Here is a 23,284-nt window from a genome sequence, read left to right on the forward strand (position 1 = left end):
CATATACTGATACCCCAAGCCAGAAAACACGCTGACAGCATGGCCTGAGGATTTGAGCCTACTAAAAGACACACTGCCCGTGTCACTGAGGTTTACACAGTGAGCTTTGAGAGCAGCAATCAGTCCAACACTATTTTTTGCTTTCACCACATTTGTATTATAACTTGTGAAACACCTGAAATATTACAGCCTTGATAAAGTCTTTGAAAAACACATTCAGATCAGCAACCTCCCTTTTTCTCACTCTCTCTTTTTTAAATCTGGAGAACTTCAGTGATACTCACACCAGCGATTAGTGATAATAACTGATAAAAATTGAGTACTCATACCATATTTTCATGAAGTTCAACATTTTTCTCACTATCTGGTATTTGTGTTTATGTGTTTTTTGGGGCCTTTTCCCATTTGCTAATTAAATACCACCTTGGAGAGAAAGAGCACATAGTGTCAAGAGGGTCTTTGAAATTGTTCTGAAATTACATACATGGTAATATATCTAATTCAAGCGAGATTGTGTGTGACCATGTGTAGGTAATGAAGCATCGAAAGCTTTGCTTAAATTAAAACAAAATTCTTTATTTTTTTTTATAAGAATCCCCAACCTTGAGTTCAAATCAGATGAGCACCATAAAGAACAAAAGCCAGGAAGAGTTTCTAATTGTTTTCCCTCATCTGAAAATTGTTTTAAAAATAAATGTTACAATAATTGTTTTCCAAGAAGAACCATCATTTCATATCGAGTAACCTCCAGTAAACTTCAAAGGCTTTTCATGACAGATTTTTGTGTGTGAGATAGATAGATAGATAAGATAGATAGATAGATAGATATAGATATAGATGTGCACAGGTTTTATATAACAGTCACAGAGTTGGGGTTATTTTATTCTACCAAGTGGTTTATAAATTCATTTTCCACTATCACCTTTACTCATTTAGGCTCCAAAATCAATACTCTGCTATGTGCATAGAAAGAATAATGGCTGTTCAAAGGAAACCATAAACAAAACAAAAAGACAACCTATGGAATGGGAAAAAATATTTGCAAATGATGCAACTGACATGGGATTAATTTGCAAAATATACAAACAGCTTATACAGATCAATATCAGAAAGACAAACAACCCATCAAAAAATGAGCAGAAGACCTAAATAGACATTTCTCCAAAAAAGACATTCAGATGACCAATAAGCACATGAAAAGGCTGCTCAACATTGCTAATTATTAGAGAAATGCAAATCAGAACTGCAGTGAGGTATCACCTCACACTGGTCAGAATAGCCATCATCAAAAAGACTACAAATAATAAGTGCTGAAGAGGGTGTGGATAAAAGGGAACCCTCTGACCCTGTTTTGGGGAATGTAAATTGGTGCAGCTACTATGAAGAACATGGAGTTTCCTTAAAAAACTAAAAATAGAGTTACCATATGATCCAGCAATCCCACTCCTAGGCATATATCCAGAGAAGACTCTAATTTGAAAAGGTATATGCTCCCTAATATTCATAGAAACACTATTTACAATAGCCAAGACATGGAAGCAACCTAAATGTCTTTTGACAGATGAATTGATAAAGAAGATGTGGAGGGTGTGTTTGTGTTTACACATACACAATGGTATGTTACTCAGCCATAAAAAAGAATGAAATAATGCCATTTGCAGCAACATGAATGGACCTAGAGATTATCATACTAAGTGAAGTAAGTCAGGCAGAGAAAGACAAATATCATATGATATCACTTGTATGTAGAATCTTAAAAATATGATACAAATGAACTTATTTACAAAACAGAAATAGACTCATAGACATAGAAAACAAACTTACTGTTACCAAAGAGGGAAGGATGGGACGGGTAAATTAGGAATTTGGGATTAACAGGTACACAATGCTATATACAAAATAGGTAAACAACAAAGACCTACTGTATAGCATGGGGAACTACATTCAGTATCTTGTAATAACCTATAATGGAAAAGAATCTGAAAAGATACACACACACACATAATTGAATCACTTTGCAGTACACCTGAAACATTGTAAATCAACTATACTTTAATTAAAAAATTAAAAATTAAAAAATAACAAGGAAAGAAAAGATTTAGGATGAAATAGTAATTAAAAAAAAGAATGATGCCTGTTGATGCTCAGGCAGTTCATTTAGCTAAAAACCCAGGCCTGAATGTTCTTATTGATAATTTAGTTTCAAAAGTTAGAGATTATGTTAATTTATTCTTATTTACACTAGTCTTAGAAATACAGAGCTAAAATCAGGTTCTGTCTTGTCTCTTCCTCTCTCTTGTAACTGCTAAGTTACAGCTATTTAGGGATCTAGCTCTAATTTAACATTGTTAAATAATTCAATGCAAAATTGGCTGAAAGCAAACACATTGTGAAACAATGGAAAACATCCTCCCATTTTGGAAATGATGTAGAATTGTCACTGCATATTTGTAGATGGTAGGAGTTGTTTGAATTCTTACTGCTTTTGCCACTGTCCTGCCTAACGATAAGAAAAGCCCACAAACATGTAACTTGTCTAAAGCTATGGTCTATAGTGGTCCCCTCTCATCCAGTTTCATGTAGAAGAATTATCAGTAATGACACCAAAAGATACTGAAGAAGAAATTTACATCTTTGATAAAGTCTTTAAAAAAAATGGCGAATGGAGACCCATTTAACATTGCACAGCAACACCTTTTCACGTTTGCCTTCCCCATCTCTCTCTATATTTATTTATGACTGCCCGACATTTCTCTTTCCTGTCTCTCCATTTCCTTAAACTTCACCCACAAACTCACCCTGCCTGAATCTTTCTCTTTGCTTTTCCCTGCTCTGCTTATCTCTTCATTATGAATGTCTGTTTAGCTTCTCCTATCTCTTTCAATTCTTTTGTCTATCCATTTTAGACAAAATCAAAGGTGGGAAGACTGCAGAATAAGTAAAGAGCCTTTCTCCTTAGTAAGGTGGAGGGGAGAGGCAGATAAAACCTAGACTATGCTTCCCGTATTTGAATGTTCACATGAACCACCTGGGGAACCCTGTTTAAAAAGCAGATTCTAATTTAGTGGGTCTGGGATTGGACCTCATATTCTGCACTTCTAATCGACTTGAGGACAGTCTGTTGCTGCTGGTTCCTGGACAACACTTTGGATTACAATGCCTTAAAGAACAGTCAAATCCTCCACAGACATAGAAAACAAACTTATGGTTACCAGGTGGGGAAGGGAGTGGGAAAAGATAATTTGGGAGTTCAAGATTTGCAGATACTAATGGCTATATATAAAATAGATGAACAACAAGTTTCTACTATATAGCACAGGGAACTATATATAATATCCTGTAGTAACCTAAAATGAAAAAGAACATGAAAAGAAATATGTGTATGCATAAGTATGACTGAAACATTATGCTATACACCAGAACATGCAACATTGTAAACTGACTATACTGCAATAAAAAAGAAAGAAAAAAAAAAAAAGAACAGTCAAGCTGGATACCAAGAGAGAAGGCCTGGATATAAAGTAGCTAGCTAGACTATAAGCTCCACAAGACAGTGGTGGTGTCTGCTTTACTTGCCACTGTAGCACATGGCCTGACACAGGCCACCATATTCATTAAATATTTTTTTTTTCCTGATGATCTTCAATAAAGCAATCCCTGAATGCTTCTGTTTATTTCAATCTAGTCTTCTCTTAACACTTGAAATGCCTGAGCAGTACCCACGTTTCTTGGAGCAACCCCATTTATTCCAGACAGTCATCTGGCATGTGATTTACACTGAATCCAGAGGCACTGAACTACTTTTGTCTGACCCTTGCAGTCTTCAGAGATTCATTGTTGACTCCCAAGTGCACTCACATCCCACACTTGGCCATAGCTCACTTCTGACAGGCTGGTTTGGATCTTAATCACGGCTCCCAAAGTTTTAGTTAATATAGCTTTATCCGTGAACTTAATCAGCAAGCACTCCACTTTATCATTTCAGCCATTGATCAAACAACAGCCACTAAATCACAGAGGGCCCTGGCTGATCCCTGAAAACTATGCCCATTCTTGAGGCTGAGCCATTGATGGAAACTACTTGTATTTTGCTTTTTTAACCACTTATTTACCAGTTTCCTTTGAACAGAATAGCTCCTAGTTAACAGTTTTTAAAATTATTTAATAACAAATATAAAGCTTGTTTTTTTTAAATTTTTAAAATGCAAAAAAAAGTTGGAAGGGTAAAATTTTAAATATGGAATTTATTCTTTCTGTAATTTGACTCCCCTTCTCAGAGACACCCATTAAATATTGTTTTTCCCTCTAGAGCTTTTAATTTGCATTTTCTATTCATATATAGTGTGTCAGAAACATTTACTACTAATTGGATATTCATGTGCTCATCCCATCCCTAGTTCCTTGTAGCTCAGATGGGCCGTGAGACTAGTTTAGGCTCCTGTGTTGTAAACAAAAGTGACATGTGTCATTACTGAGCTGTGTATGAAGTAGGATGAGTTCTCCATGAGCTCTGTTCCTTTGTTGCAAAGACTGGAGAGTTCCTATATTCCAAATAGTGCAGATTCAAAATGGCAGACCTCTGTCAGCCTGGGTCCCGAGTGACTGTATGGATTAGAGCTCTCTTATCTGGTACATCTGTGTTATATATGTACCATGAGCAAAATATACCTTCATTATGTTTAATTATTAAGATTTCAGGGTTAATTTGTTACCACAGCAAAACCAACTATAACCTAATATATACATCTACAGATATTTTTTAATTCAGTAAGATCAAACTATGTCTGTTGACCTGCAGCTTATTTTGTACACTTAACATTTCTAGCCAGCAATCCTTGTCAGTATTATCCAAGTTATAAAACCGTAGGACCTGATTTTGACATTTTAATAACCATCCACTTAAAATATAATCTGAAAAAATTTATGCATATGGTAAATATTGACTATATGCCCGTCTGCAGGTATATAGATGTAAATATTCACCTTGCCATTTAGTCATTAGTCAATGTGTTTTACAATAATTATGTGTAAATAGTCTTATGTGTAAAACATACAACCTTGTAGACTTAAATAGCATTCTCATGAAGAAAAAATGTTGAAAAATTTTTTTAAGATGAAACATTTAAGAATGCAATGAAGAATGAGCCAAAAGCAAAAACAAACAACAACAACAATGAAATTCCTTGGTTTTTTTTGGAAATGATACAGAAGAGCATCAGTTTCTTTCTACATGATAAACTTTAGGATACCTAATTCTTAACAAGGGAGGGGAGCGGCTTATAAAACTCAGGGAAACATAAGTATAAAAACTACAAAAATGACTGAAGATATAGTTAACTTCAGTTTTAAAGGGATGACGTTTTCACGTTTTTAATGGAAATTCTGAGAAGTCAGAATTTGATTAATGGAAATTTTACTGCAGAAACAGATTCACATCATAGGAAAGCTACATTAAGCTTTTATTTAGTCTTGAACGATGACATTAGGTCAGGGAAAACATTTTTTTAATCATCATTTACATACCTTTGAATTTTTTTTTGTGGTGTGTCTGCTTATGAGCTGTCCCTTCATTAAGTTGTGAGTTGTGAGTGTTTAGAGCTCAATGGAAGATAGGACTAGGTCAGAGAATCATTTCTATTGTGGACATTGATTCATTGATTGTATTTTGATTACCCACCATCGTTTACCTTTCCTACCAGCACCCTGGTTTCCTTCAGGCTGGCTCCATTGAATGTTGTATTATAATAGTGCCCTTTGTGCAAACCCATTTTTTTGCTGTCTTGGTGGGAAAGAAAATCAAGTTGTGCATCCTTCTTATCATGAAAGTGAGGGAGAACCTGGAAGTATCTCCTGTCCACTCCTTTTTTTGTTTTATTTCGTTTTCCATTCTGGTGTGAGAAAAAGTAAGAAAGAAGAGAAAGTGAAGGCAATGATGGATCAGATATTTAAAGACAGGTTCATAATGTGCTCATCTGTGCCCCTGAAAAGATGGAAAACCAGCCTCTACTTTCTCTTTTTCTGCTTCCTTTCTTCTTTTTTTATCTTCTTTTCTATTTCCTATTCTTATTTTTCCCCACAAGCTTTTTTTTTTTTTAAGTCACTTTTAATTTTCTCCCACTTCCTTGTTCTCTTTGTTTTTCTTTCCTTTTTCTTCCTAGCCTATGTTTTTTCCTTCCTTTGGTACTCAAGGCATTCATCTCTGGAAATCTCTGTCTCTTTTCTGCCTAGTCATCCAACAGTGTTTGTGTCTCTAATGAAGTTTTTTCTTTATCCCCTCCCATATCCTTATCCTTTCATTATGTCAAGATACTCAGAGAAGAAAAATGTCTTGACTGTGTTTTCCACGACTCAAACTGAATGTAACTATTGTTTGCTGAGAAAAGAATGTCATGTGACTTGCAGTGTTTTCCTTTGTCTAGATGTCCCACTCATCACTGGCTACTCTGTTTGGCTGTGAGGGACGTATACACGGCCCAAACTATGTTCTCTGCTCAAACATTTGCAACAGAGATTGGTCCTGAGGCCTCCAATCTTCTGCACATAATGATTCTTTTGCTCAATTCTCTGCATCTAATATTCATATTTTAAAAAATTATTTCAACTGGATTCTAGCTGGATCTGCAAAACTCACAAAAATTTAAATGTTTTTGTCAATTGTGGACAGTGGGCCAATAGATTCAAGCATCTTCTAGCCTCCTCAATTGTAGCCTCTACTTCCTGTCTCTCATCCCTTTTCTAGTCCCTCTTGTCTCTCCAACACACTCTCCCATTGTATTTTACAGTAACAGGAGTATTAGAAAAAGAATTCATAAGAGCATACTCTATTGGAAACTGTCACCACTGAGCTGACCATCAGAAGACCAGTATCATAGTATCATGTAAATGTATTATTTTTCAGCAGAGAAAGAGAAGTTGTCAGAAAGTCTTAATGTGTGGACTCTGCAGAAACAATGAGCTTATACAAATGCATAGACTCAAGAAATATGATCAATGCTCTTGTGGTTTGTGTGATCTGTTTCTGTGATGAATGGCAAGCCACTAAGCGGGCAGTTAAAGTAGAAGGAAGAAACCTCAGGTTTATATTAGATAGTGGTCCTTAAGGTCAGCTGTGAGTATTTCCTTGTGCATTTCATCATGAAACTGATTATTAGCCCTGCTCATGATGATGTGTTTTGGCCATCTCAGAGGAAATATTGGGGTACATTATTTTTTTTGATCCAAATAAATGGAAAAAAAACATATTTAGAAAGACATTCTACTACTAGAAAGGAGTCCAAGATATCTTTGTCCAACTCACCAATTTTTCAACGTAGAAGCTGAGGTTCATAGAGATTAGAGAGCTGCTCGAGCCATGCAGGTATTTCTGGACAAAATGAGGTCCAGAATCAAGGTTTCTGGGCTCTGCGAGTTGGTGCCTTTGAAATTCCTTGAAATACACATTTATGTAATTTTTCCTAATGATAACTATATTTTTTGTTTTTTTCATACTGAAGTCCTTTTTGGTAGTGGCAACAAGTTCAACAAATATGTATTTGTTCACATCTTTACTTTTTAAAGTTTATTATATACAAAGAATTGCACTTGTGATTTGAATATGTATGGGATGATTTTGTTATATTTATTTTGTTACATTTGTTATACTTGCTTACTATTGCTGATGACAATGACAAACTTAGTGGCTTAAAATAGCACGAGTTTATGATCTTATAGTTCTGCAGGATAGAAGTCTCACAATAGTGGTTAGACTTTGATTTCTAGACCCCAGCTGGCTTGATTTGAAAGAGCTGTGTGACTTTGGACATCTTACTTAACTGTTCTCTGACTCAATTTCCTGTTGTGTAAAATGTGGATATTGATGGTACCTACCACTTACAGCTGCTATGAAGATTATAGGAGTTAATTCACATTAAACACATAGAGCAGTGTCTGGCACATTGTAAGCACAGGAGAGAGAGCGAGCGATTGAGTCTTCTTATTGTCATTACTAATAAGAAAATTGAGCAACAGAATTCCTGCTGTTTAAGAATTTACAGTTGAGTTGTCAAGTGGTGTTTTACTATGAATAGTGTTTTACACTATGAATTATTCAATTTTTTCAATAGTTGCAATGTGTAATGAGATGAATGTGCTTGGTGTATAAGACAGGACATTTCGAGTGGGGGGCCAGTTTAGAAAAGGCTTAAATCAAAAAAGTTTAATCTGAACATTGTTTATCCAGTGAGTAAGCTGGACAAAAGTCAAAAATGAACTTAGTTTGTTGGTTCATGTTTGTCAAGATCCTCTGATGACCAAAACTGGGTGGGAAGTGGATGTCTCTTCCTCTACATATAAATTTTTCTATCAAGTGGTTTCTCATTAATGAACACAAGGCTCAAAACCATTTCTGCCCCACATATGAACGTATACAAAGAATTCTCTTCTGTAAACTTGTAGCTAGCTCTGCTCTTTGTTGTTTTAAGTTCTTTAAACAATACCTTGAGTGAAAGGGTCACTCCAAGACAAATGTGGGATGCTCTGATGGCGGGATTAAGTAACCTAGTTGTAAGAGGCTGCAGAGACAACCATGATGGAGGCCTTAATTTGACTGAATGGCACCCCGGTAGTAGAATTACTAGGCTGCTGGGCTCACCAGAGTCTTAGGCCCCATCTTTGTAAGGCTAAAAGCTCCTGAATAGCATTTGAAATCTACTACATGTCTTGAGTACCATTTACTTCACCAAAGAAAAAATTACCTCCAACATTTATTATGTTGATTTGTGGATCTTGTATTATACTTTTAGATAGAGGTATTTGAAATGCTTTCTGTAGAACTGCTGGATTATGGATTTCAGAATCTAGATTAGATTTAATTCATACTTGCACAGCTATATATTACATGACCTAATAAAATATTTTCAAGGCAATTTTCTACAAATGGCTGTAGTTGAGAGTTCATGTCATGGAGCTGTAGGCTATAGGATTACAAGTGGGTTTTGGCCTATGATGCTCATGCTCTTTCTGATACCTCCAAATTCTCTGTTGCATGCAACCTTTAGTATAAAAACATACTCACCAATAATCATCATAATAAAATCTTTCCTTGAGTCCACCTCCCCTATGGCTACTACCTTATGTCTTTGCTTTCCTTCATAAGCAAGCCATAATAATTCCCGTATTCAATTCCCCTTTTTAACTTTTTTTTTATAAATATGAAAATATTTTTGAAACTGTCAAATGTATGTTGTGTATAAGAAGAGTGCATAAAATGTATTTACACAGTTTAAAGAATAAAAATAACATGAACATCCATAAACTCATTTTCTAATTTAAGAAGTAGAATACTATCTATATCTTATAATCTTCTTTTGTGTCTTTTTGCAGTCAGACCCCTGCCTCTCTATCTTCCATACTCTTAAATTAAGCATATTATGATTTTTGTGTTAATAGTTCCCTTACCCATCTTTATGTGGATTAACTTGTTATTTGGTTTCAAAAATCTCAGAAGCAAACCAGCTTGATCATGCAGGGAAAAGATAGTATTTTCATTACTAGAAGAAGGGTTTAATTGAAGAGAAGTTTAATGGCATTTCTCGGTCAGAGTCTAGCTTGAACTTTATTGAAAATTTATCAGTCCTTTCTGGAGAAGTGAGTGAGCAAGGGCAGAAGATGATCAGGAAAACGTAAGTTTTCCTACAGGTAAGACACTTGGAATAGGTTCTGGCATCAGCAGAAATATGGTCAAATTTGGGTTACTCTGTGTGTTCTGCTTTTAAGTGAAACACGCTGTCCCTTTGAGGAGTATGTCCAAGCAGAATTGTTCTGGTTGGTGAACTGTCCTCAGATGATGCAGGCAGCAGGGATAGAGGGAAGAGCTGAAAGTCATCAGCACTTTTCTTATGCCGGCTATGTACAGTTAAGAATCTGGGGCATTCTTTCCTTGGATCAGGCTAACTAGCAGCAGGTGTCATGGTGATGGCAGCCTCAGGATTCCTGTTCCCACTGTCACACTGATCCGCTCTGGACTCACAACCTGAACTCACATGCCTGGTGCATGGCTGTCACTCTAGAATAGCCTCTATCCTGGGATAGCCTCTCTCCTGTGATTGGTTCTGCTGGACTCATTTCTTTTTCTTTCTTAGCTTAGTTTTTCATTTTCAATGGAACTCATCCTTTGGTAGCTATTGAAGAGAGATTACATAAGCGGTATTGTTTTTGAGGATATGCATATTTAAATGCAATCCTTCTACCCTTGTACTGGGTTAGTAGCTTAGCTGAGTGCAGAATTTTAGGTTGGAAATCATTTTCCTTGCTTGCAGCCATTCTGATTTCTGATTCTTTGTTTCTGACCAATTATTTTTTTCTTTTGTCTATGAAAAATTGGGACTCATGTCTTTATCCTCACTGATATGTTTATTTTCATCTCTTTATTTTGGGCATTCAGTGGGCCCTTTCAATCTGGTGATAATGTCCTTCAGGAAATACTGTAATTTTGTTGATAATTTCTACTCCTTTCTCTCCTTTGTTTATATGGTACCCCTGTTTCTTGGAAGTTGAACTTTCTCTGCTTTTTTACTCGTTTTCTTATTTTTTCCTCTTCTATTTTCCCTCTGTATATTTATTTATTTTGCTTTCCTTTCTGAGTGATTTCCTTAGTTATATCTTCCACTTGTTGCTCTACATAATGTTTCAATCTGGTTGTCTTGTATTTCATTTTCGAGAGCATCTTGTTTTGCTTATGAAAGCAATGTCTTTCTTTTACCATTTGAAAGATATTCAAAACGGTAATTTTTTGAAGTTTACATCTGTGTAGTGTCTGTTTCCTCTGAGTTTTTTTTTTTTAAACTCTGTATTTTAATGATTTCTGTCTTCCATGTTAGAGACATTGGACTTCTCCACATCATTCCACTCCTTGAAATCACTGACTTACCTTCTGGTACATGGCTCTTTCCTGATTTTTCCCCTATGCCTTTTAATTAGCCTTATTTGCTGGCTTGTCCACCTCTGAGCCAAACTCTAAATCATAATGTTCTTTGGTTCCTTGTGTCTCATATCTGTTCCGTCACTCTAGGTTAGCAATCTGTTCATCATAGCATCAAGAAAACACTTGTATGTTGATTGATAATTTTATCTCCATTATTAATCTCTTCTCTGGGTTTTCAGTCTTAAAGATCCAGTTATTCATTTTCTTCATAGCATATTCCATTTTACATTATGTAGTGATTTGCATATCTAATTACATCCTCATTTTCTTCCCAGACTCTGAAGCCTATTAAGGAAGAAACTGTATCTGTGTGCTCACTGTTATTTACCTAGCATAGCACCTGTCATATGGTAGGGGCTCAATAATGCATATTGAATTAATTAATACACATGCATCAATATATGCATATATGTGAATATGACTTAGATTTTGGCCCCATATTTTCCATTCTCCACCATATTATACTGTGTAAGACTGAATTAGGGACTTTTCAGGACATTGAAGGCTGTCATGAATCACTGCCCTTATTTGTTTCTTGTTTTGTTATGTTCCCTGTATGTGCACTGATCAAAGCCTTAGAGAAAAGATTCAACCACTTGGTGACATTTAAAATCAGATACCTTAGAAAAAGGTACTGAATTATATCAAGAGAGTTGAATAAGAGTTTATTTCAAAAACACCTATTTAACTTGTGAAAAATAAACCCCAAATTACTAGCACTTAACTCCTTACCAAAATCCAGAATTTAAAAAGAACTGTGTATTTTTTTCCCTCAATTTTCCATTGTCTTCCATAAGGGGAAAAAGTACCATGAGATTAATCAGGCACCTAATCACGGGTTTTTACCTAGTTCTGGAGTCTACATTAACTCCTGACGTCTTTATTTGTTGAAATATCCTTTGGGGGATCCAAGCAGAGTAGACTTGAAAACCAGGGGATTTCCACCAGCCTCCTGGCTAGAACTTTCCCCTTTAGTTGTTCACATTGCCTAAGGGTGGTAAGCCAAAGATTATTGAAAAGAAAACAATGATTTGCTAGGTAATGTGATATTGAAAGCCAGTGTTGCCTGTGCAGGGAATTGCACCTCCCACGCTGTGGAAACAGGCTTGCTCTATCATGTGTTGAAATCACATTTTAGATTCTCAGCTATGCTTCCATGTCTCTGGTGTCTGAGCCTGTCTCTGAAATGAGTTCAGCTGTGCCTAGATTAAAATCCAATTTAGTGCAAAGAGATTTGCACTGTATACTAACTATACATGACCAATGAAACAACCCCTTGGGAGTCTTTTTTTTTTATTTTTAAGATTTTAAAAGGTACAATTAGCTTGATAATGATTGACACAATTCAGTCATTAGAATAGTTTAAGACATTTTATTCACATACATTTTGAAGAGTTTCTACACAACAGATGCTGTCTTAAGTACTCTAAGTATTATAGGGAACATGTCAAAAAGTTGGAGAAAGAAAATGAGAAAATAAATATATTGAAAATCCAAGTACTTTGTGATAAAATAAAACAAATACTATAATGTGATTTTCGATATCTTCCGTGGATTATGTATTTGGTTCTTTAGACTAAGGTGATCATGGAAAACTTCTTTGAGGAGGTACTTTCAAGCTGAGATTTGGAGAATAACCAGGAATCAGTCCCAGAAAACACCATTCTGTGTAATGGAAATAGGACCAAAAATCTATGTCATCACAGAGCTTGGTGTGCAGATCAGCTTGGCTGAATGTAGTGAGGAAAGTGGGATAGTGTTTGGTGGTAATGTCAGAAAGTTGGGTGGAGATTGAATGATTTAGGACATCACTCAAGTGGAAGTCTCCAAAGTCATTCAAAGAGTCTGTGATAGTAAAATGACTTTTTAAGTAATGCTAAATATTATTTGCCTTTTTCACTGTCATTTTCTCATGTGCATATGGTAGAGTTTTTCAGAGGGTACACACAACTTTTCTTGCATCCTTCACATTTCTGAAATCTCAGGGCACGTGACTAATCTGAAATGTAAGATAAGATAGGTGCCTCAAAGGAGAGATGCTACATAAGTCAAACAAGCTGCTAAGAAAAATTTCAGCTGAAAATTTTAATGCCTGAATTGAAGGTGGAGCAAGGCTAATACAAGACTCTAGAACCTGTAGAAGTCTTAAATTCAAGGTAACGTGACAGCCACTCACAGGCTCTTTTTCATGGACTTTGCTGGGTACCCTTGAGACTAGGGGCAGAATAAGGAGTCCACATAAAGCTTCACTGGTGGTGCAGGCCTGGCAGAGGGAACCACAACCTCTGTGGGAAAGGCATGAAGCCCCAGCCAAGTCCTTTTGTTGAAACTGTCAGGCAAGGGATTTAAAATAAATATGATGAATATGTTAAGGGTTCTAGTAGAAACAAAAGACAACACACAATATCAGATGATAGATTTTGGCAGAGAGATGGAAATTATAGGAAACAATCAAATAGAAATGCTAGAAATGAAAAACAAGAAAAGAATACCTTTGACATGCTTATCAGTATACTCAATCTAGCTGAGGAAATAATCAGTGAAACTGAAGGTAGGCCAGTAGAAATTACCCAGTCTGAAACACAAATGGGAAAAAGAATTTTAAAAAAAAAAGAAGAAAAATTGAGCATTCAAGAGTTGTGGAACAATATCAAATGATTTAACATACATATGATTGGAATCCTAGAAAAAGAAGAGATAAAGAATAAAACAGAAGCAATGTTTGAAAACTATGGCTGAGAATTTTCTAAAATAAATGAAAGATTCCAAACCACAAATCTGAGAAATTTAGAAACTACTAAGGATTAAAAAACCAAAACCAAAAAAACCAAACCCCCAAAACCTGGACACAGCATACTCAAACTAGTGAAAACCAAAGATAAAGATAAAACCTTGAAGAAAGTACAAGAGCAAAAGATACATTACATAAATAAGAACAAACATAAAAATGAGAAGAGATTCCTTTTCAGAACTCTACAAGCCAAAAGACAGCAGAGTGACATTTTTAAAGCACTGCAAAAAAGTTGGCTCAGAATTCTACACCCAGCAAAAATATCTTTCAAATATGAAAGATAAATAAAGGTTTTCTCAGACAAATAAAAACAGAAATTCGTTATTATCAGATCTATTCTACTAAAAATGTTAAAGGAATTTCTTCAGGCAGAATAATATAAAGTGATAAAAACTTGGATCTATATGAAGAAATAAAGAGCACTGGAGATGGCGTTAATGAAGGTAGATATAAATTTCATTTTTTTCATAGTTTTTACTTCAAATTGCCCTAAAAGATAACTTACTTTTCTAAGTATTTATCTAAAGCAAGTAGTAATATATGTATATTTAAAGCACATATAAAAGTCAAATTTATAAAATAATAGCAACAGGACGGGACAGAGGGACTAGATTACTGTTTTAAGTTTCTTGTGCATTGTGTGAAGCAGTATAATATTATTTTAAAGTAGACTAATTAAAGATATATGTTATAAACTCTAGAGCAACCACTAAAAATTATATTAAAAGAGACATAACAATATCTCAGCTTTAATTTCTAATATGATATCAATAGGTTTGCCCAGCTTTTTACTCATTTTAGGATTATAAAAGAATCCTGAGACCAAGAAGCTTTACATTTGTTGATGAAGCATCTTAAAGTTCCTCGTAAGACGTTTAGGTTTTATTCTAAGTGTGACTTGACACCCTTTGAAAGTTTTAAGCAAAGGAATAAGATGACCAGATTTACATTGTAAACATAAGTGGAGGATAGATTGTAGGGAGCAAAAATAGAGGCAGAAGACCAGTCACGGGTCAACCAGGCCATATGTCGTGGCTTGGGCAAAAGTGGTGGTGATGGAGAGGAGTGGATGGATTGGAATGATTTTTAGATGCACTTATAAGTTTGGGATGAGAGAAAAGGGTTGATTTTTCATCAGCTTTATTTATTAAACTTTACCTTTTGAAGTATTCAACTGGATGAGTATAGACAGATGTATACATCTGTGAAACCACCTCCACAATACAGAAATAGTGAATATTTCTACCAATCCTAAAGAATTCCTTATGTCCCTTTGCAGGTCTCCTAGATTTTTAACTTTAGCAACTAAAGGTATAGTGGAGTAACTAAGTCCAATAAGGGAGGAATATGTTTAGAAGGGGGGAGAGGTGGGAATTAAGAATTTTGGCACTAGGTTGATAGATTTTTTCCAATGATTATGTTTTCTGTCTTCTAAGAAGACTTCTATATCCATTGCCTTTTGCTCTTCTCGAGCAAAAGGAAGAGAGCTTCAGTTCTACCCTGTGATGGCACTCTGCAGTTATCTTCATCATACGCTTACCATGTGGCTAGATTGTAATTGCTCATATATCCGCAAATACAGTGAGCTCCTAGGAACTATGACTGCTCTCCTGCACAGAGTCTGACAGATAATCAGCATGCAGTCAATGCTTGACAAATAAGTGAATGTGAATGATTCTCAATTTTCTGGGATTTCCCATCGTTATTAAGATGGCACTCTGCATATGTGACTGGAATACAAAATGTCCACCACTATCCTCCTAGTTACAATGTGGGTTGTAAGATACTGTTTCTTTGGTTAAGATACCTCTTTCTTGATATGACTCTGGCTTTTTTTGAGCAAAAGACAGCATCTGTAGGATGGCTGGCTGGGATGGAAAAGCAATCTAGGATTAGAGTAGAGCAATGATAACTGATCAACAGATCCAGCCCTTTGAGTTCTGAGTGTTGACACAGGAAGCCAAGACAGCCTTGAAAATATATGCTCTATCCACATTTTAATATGGTACTGCCTTCTGAGAGAACAGTGAGAAAAACTTAAGACTGTACATCACATTTTAAAAATTGAGATATATATAATAAAGTATACAATGAATTTTTACATATATATTCACTATGAAACCATCACCCAAATGAAGATATAGAACATTTCCAGTATCCCAGACTCTAAGAGTAGAGGGAAGAGAAGTGAGTTGTCAGTCATAATTAGTGAAACAGACTGAAATGTTGAGTGTTATAGCTCAAATTGTATTTTCATTTCCATCTGTTATATAAGGAAAGCAATTTAAATGCCACCTTGCCTACTACGTGGTGCAGTATAATATTGTTTGAAGGAAGATTGTTGAATTAAATATGTATTCTGTAAACCTGCAGGCAACCGCTCAAGTCTTTTAAAGGGGTATGAAAGTTTAGGTAATATGTGATTGCCTGTGTGTAATTATTATTTCTCTTTTTCTTTTGCATGGGGATGTATTCACAACTTCAAAATATATTTTTAACTTTCTCCTCTGAACTCTAATTGTGTTTACACTTTTATTTACTTAACAATTGGTTTCATCAGAGACAGCTGAGAGAAAAATTCAGCTCAGGTTCAGTTGAATAATCGAAATGTTTGAATTAGTGGGACCTGCCTGAAAAGGTTATGCAAATAATAATAGTTATTTTCTGCATTTGTTGTCCCCTTCAGCCTTATTATATAAACTGGGGACACTGGTGGAGAAACCACCACACTACTTTATTTGACCACCTTATGGATTCACTCACTGATTTGAAGTATGTCAACACTCAGAGAATGGAAACAAGAGATATGAAAATATCCGTCTGTGTTTCATTTAAGGTCAGATTTACTGGGAAAGTTTTAAAGGCATAACCCATTTCTCCCAGAGAAACTGGGTAAGAGAATGACATGCATTACATAACAAATGTTCTTCCAGTAATAACAATACTTGCGTTTATAAGCAGCTTTTAACTTTTCATTGGCTTTTACACATATTATCTCATTTAAGATCATTTTTATGCCTCCTGAAATGCACATAAGTGCTGGATTTCCAACAAAGATGAAATTTACAGCTGATTTTGAAGTAGTCATAAATTACTGCAGATGTACACCAAGAACATGCCTTCCGTAACAAGAACAGTGTGTATCTTTAAACCTCCAATGTTAAGAGGCTGACAGTTGATATATTACTGTAAGAAGCAAGCTCTTTTCCAAGTCCCTCTCAGGAATCATTTGCACGTTTTTCAGATATGGAGCATTCAGAATTGTTTTTAGTTTGGAGCCAAGAACTTTTCTTTTCAGCTGACTCCTTTTCTTGTTTTTACCTGTATCCCCTTAAGCTGGGACTGGAAGGAGAGTGATTAAAATCAAACAGATACCTTCTTTCTGTAGCCAGGGAGAGAACACTCTGTAGGGCAGGGGAATTATTGGTAGAGAGAACAGCAGATTTTAAGTTAACACCTCCCGCAGTTAGATTGGGTGGAGGAAGGGTTATCACTTGAGGGCGTTATCAGGTTGGGGAGAGATAGATGTTTATGATTTAAGAAATATTGGTCAAGGAGGAAAATAGCTAAGACTTGTGTAGGTCTGTCTTGTGTTATTCATAGCGAGTGAGCTGAGACACTAAAGCTGCAACTAATTGTATAGTTCTGTTACTATGGAAGGGCTTAGAAGCATGAGTTTGGTTTGACTGAATTATGTTTGATTCCTAGCTCAGTGACCTAGGGTGACTTACTCAACCTCTCTTGGGCCTCAGTGCTTGGGGGCAATATGGTCCCAACATCATAAATTCATTCAAAGATTAATTGAAATAATTTCCATAAAGCATTTAACATTCTACTAGTACACAAGAATTGCTTCATAAATGCTACCCATCATCAAGGCTGAATTTTAACTGGTGTTATCAGAGTGAATGCTCATAAATGGAAGAAGCTAAAGAATCACAATGGTGGGAGAGAAGACAACTTTTGAGATGAAACATGGAGATTTCATATGTTTCATGGGTAACCAACTAAAGGAGTGCCTCATCACATAGGGCTTCCTGCTTTAATAAAATGGTAGAACACTTCAGTTGAAATGCTGATTCCACCAGGCACAGAAGTTTCTTTCTCCTAGAATTTAATTTCCCCCACTGTCATCTGGATTATTGTACATTTATACTTACAAACATGATCATCATAACTTTTGGATCAGTAACTTGACTTCACACTTCTTAAAGTAGCCACACAATTTTTTTGAAAAAGTTAGCAAGATTTGGAGTTGAGAGTTTTGCTGGTCTTACTCTGTGAAGTGTTATGTCGTATTTTTCCTAGGAAAATTGATACCTCCTATTCCCTGTCTCCTCCACTGTGCTCCTGTCAACCGTTCAAATTAAATTCTTTTCAGTGAGGATTCTAGGTACAATGTGTATACCTTCAATTGAACATGAAAGTTACCAGAAAACTGGTGATAATAATTATAATATGGTGGTTGTTCTTGATTGACATGTAGGTGCCAGGCACTGTGCTCAGCCTTTTAAAATGAACTCCTTTCATCCCTACAGCAACCCTGTGAGGCAGGTACTACCATTACAAGTGGGAAATCTCAGCAGAGGCTAAACAACCTGCCCACTATCAGTCAGTAAGCAGCAGTGTTACTGTTTGAACCACGGCAGTTGACCTCAGAGTCCTACTGCTTAGCCTCCGTGGCTCTATCAGGGCCAATATTAAGCTAAAGCATTGTTTGCTTTTGGTAGAGAGCCCATATTTCCCAAGTTGCCTGAGGCAGCCCAGTTTATATGTGGACTAATAATTATTAACAGTGTCCATTATTATCACTCCCCAAACTGTCCTGGCCTTGTTTGGACTATAAATTCTATCTATGGTCTCCCTAATCTTTTTTTGTTGTTGTTATTCCAACTTTTATTTTTTTATTTTATTTTTTTAATTGAAGTACTGTCAGTTACAATGTGTCAGTTTCTGGTATACAGCACAATGTCCCAGTCATGCATATATATACATATATTTGGTTTCATATTCTTTTTCATTAAAAGTTATTACAAGATATTGAACATAGTTCCCTGTCCTATACAGCAGAAACTTTTAAAAAATCTATTTTTATATATAGTGGCTAACATTTGTAAATTTCAAAACTCCCAAATTTATCCCTTCCCACCACTGTTCCCTGATAACCATAAGATTGTTTACTATGCCTTCCAGTCTGTTTCTGTTTTGTAGATGAGTTCATAGTGACCTTTTTTCTTTCCTTTTTGTTTAGAGTCTACATATGAGTGATATCATGTGGTATTTTTCTTTCTCTTTCTGGCTTACTTCATTTAGAATGATGATCTCTAGGTCCATCTCTGTTGCTGCAAATGGCATTATTTTATTCTTTTTTATGGCTGAGTAGTATTCCACTGTATAAATATACCACAACTTCTTTATCCAGTCATCTGTCAATGGACATTTAGGTTGCTTCCATGTCTTGGCTATTGTATATAATAGTGTTGCTATGAACATTGGGGTGCATGTATCTTTTCGAATTAGAGTTCCCTCCAGATGTATACCTAGAAGTGGGATTGCTGAATCATATGCTAAGTCTATTTTCAGCCCCTAGTCTTTTGTCAGTTTTTATCCTCATCTCTCATTAGGCTTCATATTTCCATTACCACTCCCCTAGGCACCCAGAGCCATAGGATGCCCTGGGCTCTCTCCACTTCTCTGCGTTGGCAGCTTTTAATGCTGGATTGCTACAAGTGTCAGCTGAGCTACATAGGCTCTTGCAGATGCAGTAGGCAGCTCTCTGCTCACTGTGATACCCTTCACTCATCTTTGTGTTTCTCTGCCCACGCTGTCACGAGGCCTTGCTGCCCCACTGCCCACATAGTGCTCTTAGTTTGGGGATAATCTCGGTCACCCCTTTGGATGTGACTGTTCACGTTTGCTTCTTAGCTCTCTGTACCCATAACCCCCTGATTCTGGAACATTCTCTACTTTGGTTTTGAGACACCCTGGCTTGACTCTGTGACTGTTGACTTTCAAGAGAAGCTGATGATCACAAATTATAGCAGATGTTCTCAAGCTGGTTGTCCCTCTTTAGAAATGGGCTGTTTGTGGGGAGGTATAGATCAGTGGTAGAGTGCCTGCTTAGCATGCATAAGATCCTGGGGTCAATCCTCAGTACCTCTATTAAAAATAAATAAATAAATAAATAATGAATGAATGAATAATAACCACCCCTAAATAAGTAATTACCCCCTCCAAAAAAAGAAATGGGCTGTTCATCTGCTGGGAGGAAGGAAGACATTGACTACCTACATATTCTCTATTCAAAGGCTCATTTGTTTAAAAATTATTCCTTTACAAACCATGTTTTTTATATAAATGTGTAGGTGTCCCTAAATAGATTATGAAAAACTTGCTTGGGATGCTACAAACAAAAGAATGCATGGTTGGAACAAGGAACCCGTCAATTTTGCCCAGTTAAAGGGGATAGAAATGGTCCTAGTCATCACCCTGTTGTGTCCGCAGGGACCCCTGTGGTGCACCAGCAGCCTGTCATCATCCCCTGTGCTGGGTGATCCTATTGCCCATCCGCACAGGGGCCTGAGGCTGGAGATGCTGAGTCAGGGAGAGTGGGTAGCACTTACCACTCCAGTCACCTTCAGACCTTGTCCCACGCCTTCTTTTATTTCATGAATCCAGAGACCCAAGTGTGATTGTGAGATTGTGATCATTACAGGGGAAAGCAAGTGTTGCCCTCACAGTAAATTCCCACTTGTTCCTTTAATTAAGGTAGCGTTTAAAATGGCTCTTCCTTGAACTATTCTTTACAGTCATCCAATACGTTTCACAAACATTTAAAGATTTTATTTCTCTATCCCAATGATAGTCTCATTATTACCTTACCCCATGATGTGAATACTATGATTTTCAACTTCATCAGGCAAGTGCCTGGCCCAAGGTCACATAGCTTAGTCAGTGGCCACTCCAGGCACAAATCGGGTATTCTTTCCCCTCTACTGACCTTCCTTCAAATTCACAACCTTACAAAAGAAATCCTGCATAGCCAAAGAGAACAGGTGGAAAATCTAGTGTGTGAGAAGGAATATTTCTTTAGACAGCTTGTTCAGAAAGCACACCCAGTACTGCATTTAAATGAATACTGGCCTTCATTTATATGCAGGCGATCCAACATGCAAAAGTGAAACAGCAGAGTATGACCATTGTCAGGCTGTGTTCATCTATGCATCTGGACAGCTTTAAATATATACACACAGAGAATTTGGCAAATGTAAATGTCTTCTGACATGTGCTTGGTAGTAAACATTAAGTGTCCAACTCCCTTAGCTTCATTTGCTTTATGACTGAGAGTATACTCTCTCCCTGTCTTTCTCCTCTTCTGTTTAAAAAACGATATTGAATTATTTCCTGTCTTCTTTCATGGGCCAGTATACTGTGTGGAGAGAATACTGGAACACCAAGATTAGCAAGAAGAGTGTCTTATACCAGTCAACTTGCCGAATGTAAAAATCTAGAAAGGAGGAAAGTAAAGTAGAAAAAACAATATTAAAACTGAATCTTTCTACCCAAAAGGATTTTTTGAAATTAGTAAGCTTTATTTTTTAGAGTAGTTTTGGATTCACAGCAATATTGGTGGGAAGTCTAGAGTATTCACTTATGACCCCTGTTCTCCTAGTTACACAGCCTTTTCCAACATCAACTCTCCTCACCACAGGCTATGTTTGTGATAATCCATGAACCTTCCTAGTTCACATTAGGGGCACCTTTGGCGGTGTATATTCTGTGAGTCTGGACAAATGTAAAATGACGCATATCCACCATTGTCGTATTGAACAGAATAGCTTCACCCACCTAAAAATCCTCTGTGTGTCATCTGTTCATCTTCCCATCCCCAACCTCTGGTCACCACTGATCTTTATACCTAAGAGCTTTTCAACCACCTAACTGCCTCCGTTTCACACTCTCAGTGTCTACTGGAGGGCTCCCTCCTCACCCAGCATCTTGAACGTTTCTGTTTTTAAAGTAGGAATAGCTAGTTTAGATAAAAAGAGACTCTCAAATTTATTCAAGTAAAGATGAAGTTAACATAAGGATGCAGCAAGCTGTGCATTGTTGGGTTTGAGAGAGTGAGCTTTGGAATCAGAACTGAGCCATTTATGAATCATGAGGATTGTGTGGGTGAATTACTTAATCTCTCAGCTTCAGTTTGTCATCGGTGAAATGGGAATAATAATAGTTCTGACTTCATAGCGTTGTTTGAAGATGAAATGAAACATTGTATGTTCGAGGCCTTGGGTGTGTGCTCAATAACATTGACTATTACTTATTTGTTTGTCACTAATTTGGATACCGAGTCTTCATGAGACTGGAGGTGGAAAGTTGATTGGAAAGGAAAGTACTTCTCTCTGGGGTCACACATTCAGTCTTTTTATCTTCTTCAAAGTCTTCCCACCTTTTGTGTCTTTTAATCTTTTCTCTATCTTGACTGAGAGCCTCTGCTTTCTCTCTCTGTCTCTCCACTGACATGGCCAGAGTGACCACTAGTCCGAAATCTATTTGACTTCCTGATCCAGTGTTCATCACTGGTTGACTATAGATACTGAATAGGTTAGTTCAAACTCTCAATAATGACAGTCTGATTGGTTGCTGGTCAGCCAATGTGTCAACATTCTGGGTCAGTTTTTCCCTCATAGTATAATTAAGCTCATGGTCAGGTTGTTGACTTTCAGCCTCAAATAAGTGCTGCTTTTCATCCTGCTTTGAATCTCAAAGTGTTTTGTTCCACCATCCCTGACCCTCTGGCTTTAGATTCAAGGACTTGAGTGAAATGCTTTCCTTGTCTCAAATCCAAAAGATCTGTCACTTAATATGTTCAGGCTTCTTGGAAGTTCTGCAGACCTTTCAAAGGGATGTTTCGAAAGCTTCTCCACAAAGATAATTGTGTCAAAAGGGAAACAGCTGTCTCTGTGTTTGCAGAGGAGAAGAAAATTAAACAAATAGCAAAGATGAGACTTGCGTATAATTAAAGTTGGATTATTGCAGCATTTGACTCACCAGCCGGGAGCCTGATTCCTCTACCGCTGTGTCCAGTCCCTTGCCCTCTCTCCGTTCTCCCCCTGCATTCCCATCTTTCATTCAGTATTACCCTTTCTTTTCACTGGAATGCTTTTCTCCCATTTCTCCATCCCTCTACTTCATCCCCATTCCTTTCTTCCAGATTCTTTTGTTATTTTGTTTTTTGTTTGTTTTGTCTGTTTTGAGTTATTTTTTTTCCCCTAAGAAAAAGAGAAATGAAAGATACGATAAATTCTGACATTACTTTCATTGTATTTATTTCTGGTAACCATCATTTTAGCTTTTTGTGTGGTGAAATCTCATGAGACTCATTAAAATCAGTTTCAGAAGCACAGTATTAATCTCTTGCTGTTTACATGTAAGCGATTTCAGCCAGTTTTCCAAGTGTTTAAATCCATGGTCAGAAGCTGTGGTTTACCTCCCGACTTTGTTTGGAAAAACCGAAGTAAAACAGCAAGCCT

The sequence above is a fragment of the Camelus dromedarius genome, chromosome 17 (genome assembly GCF_036321535.1).
Source record: "Camelus dromedarius isolate mCamDro1 chromosome 17, mCamDro1.pat, whole genome shotgun sequence".
Classification (NCBI taxonomy): Eukaryota; Metazoa; Chordata; class Mammalia; order Artiodactyla; family Camelidae; genus Camelus; species Camelus dromedarius.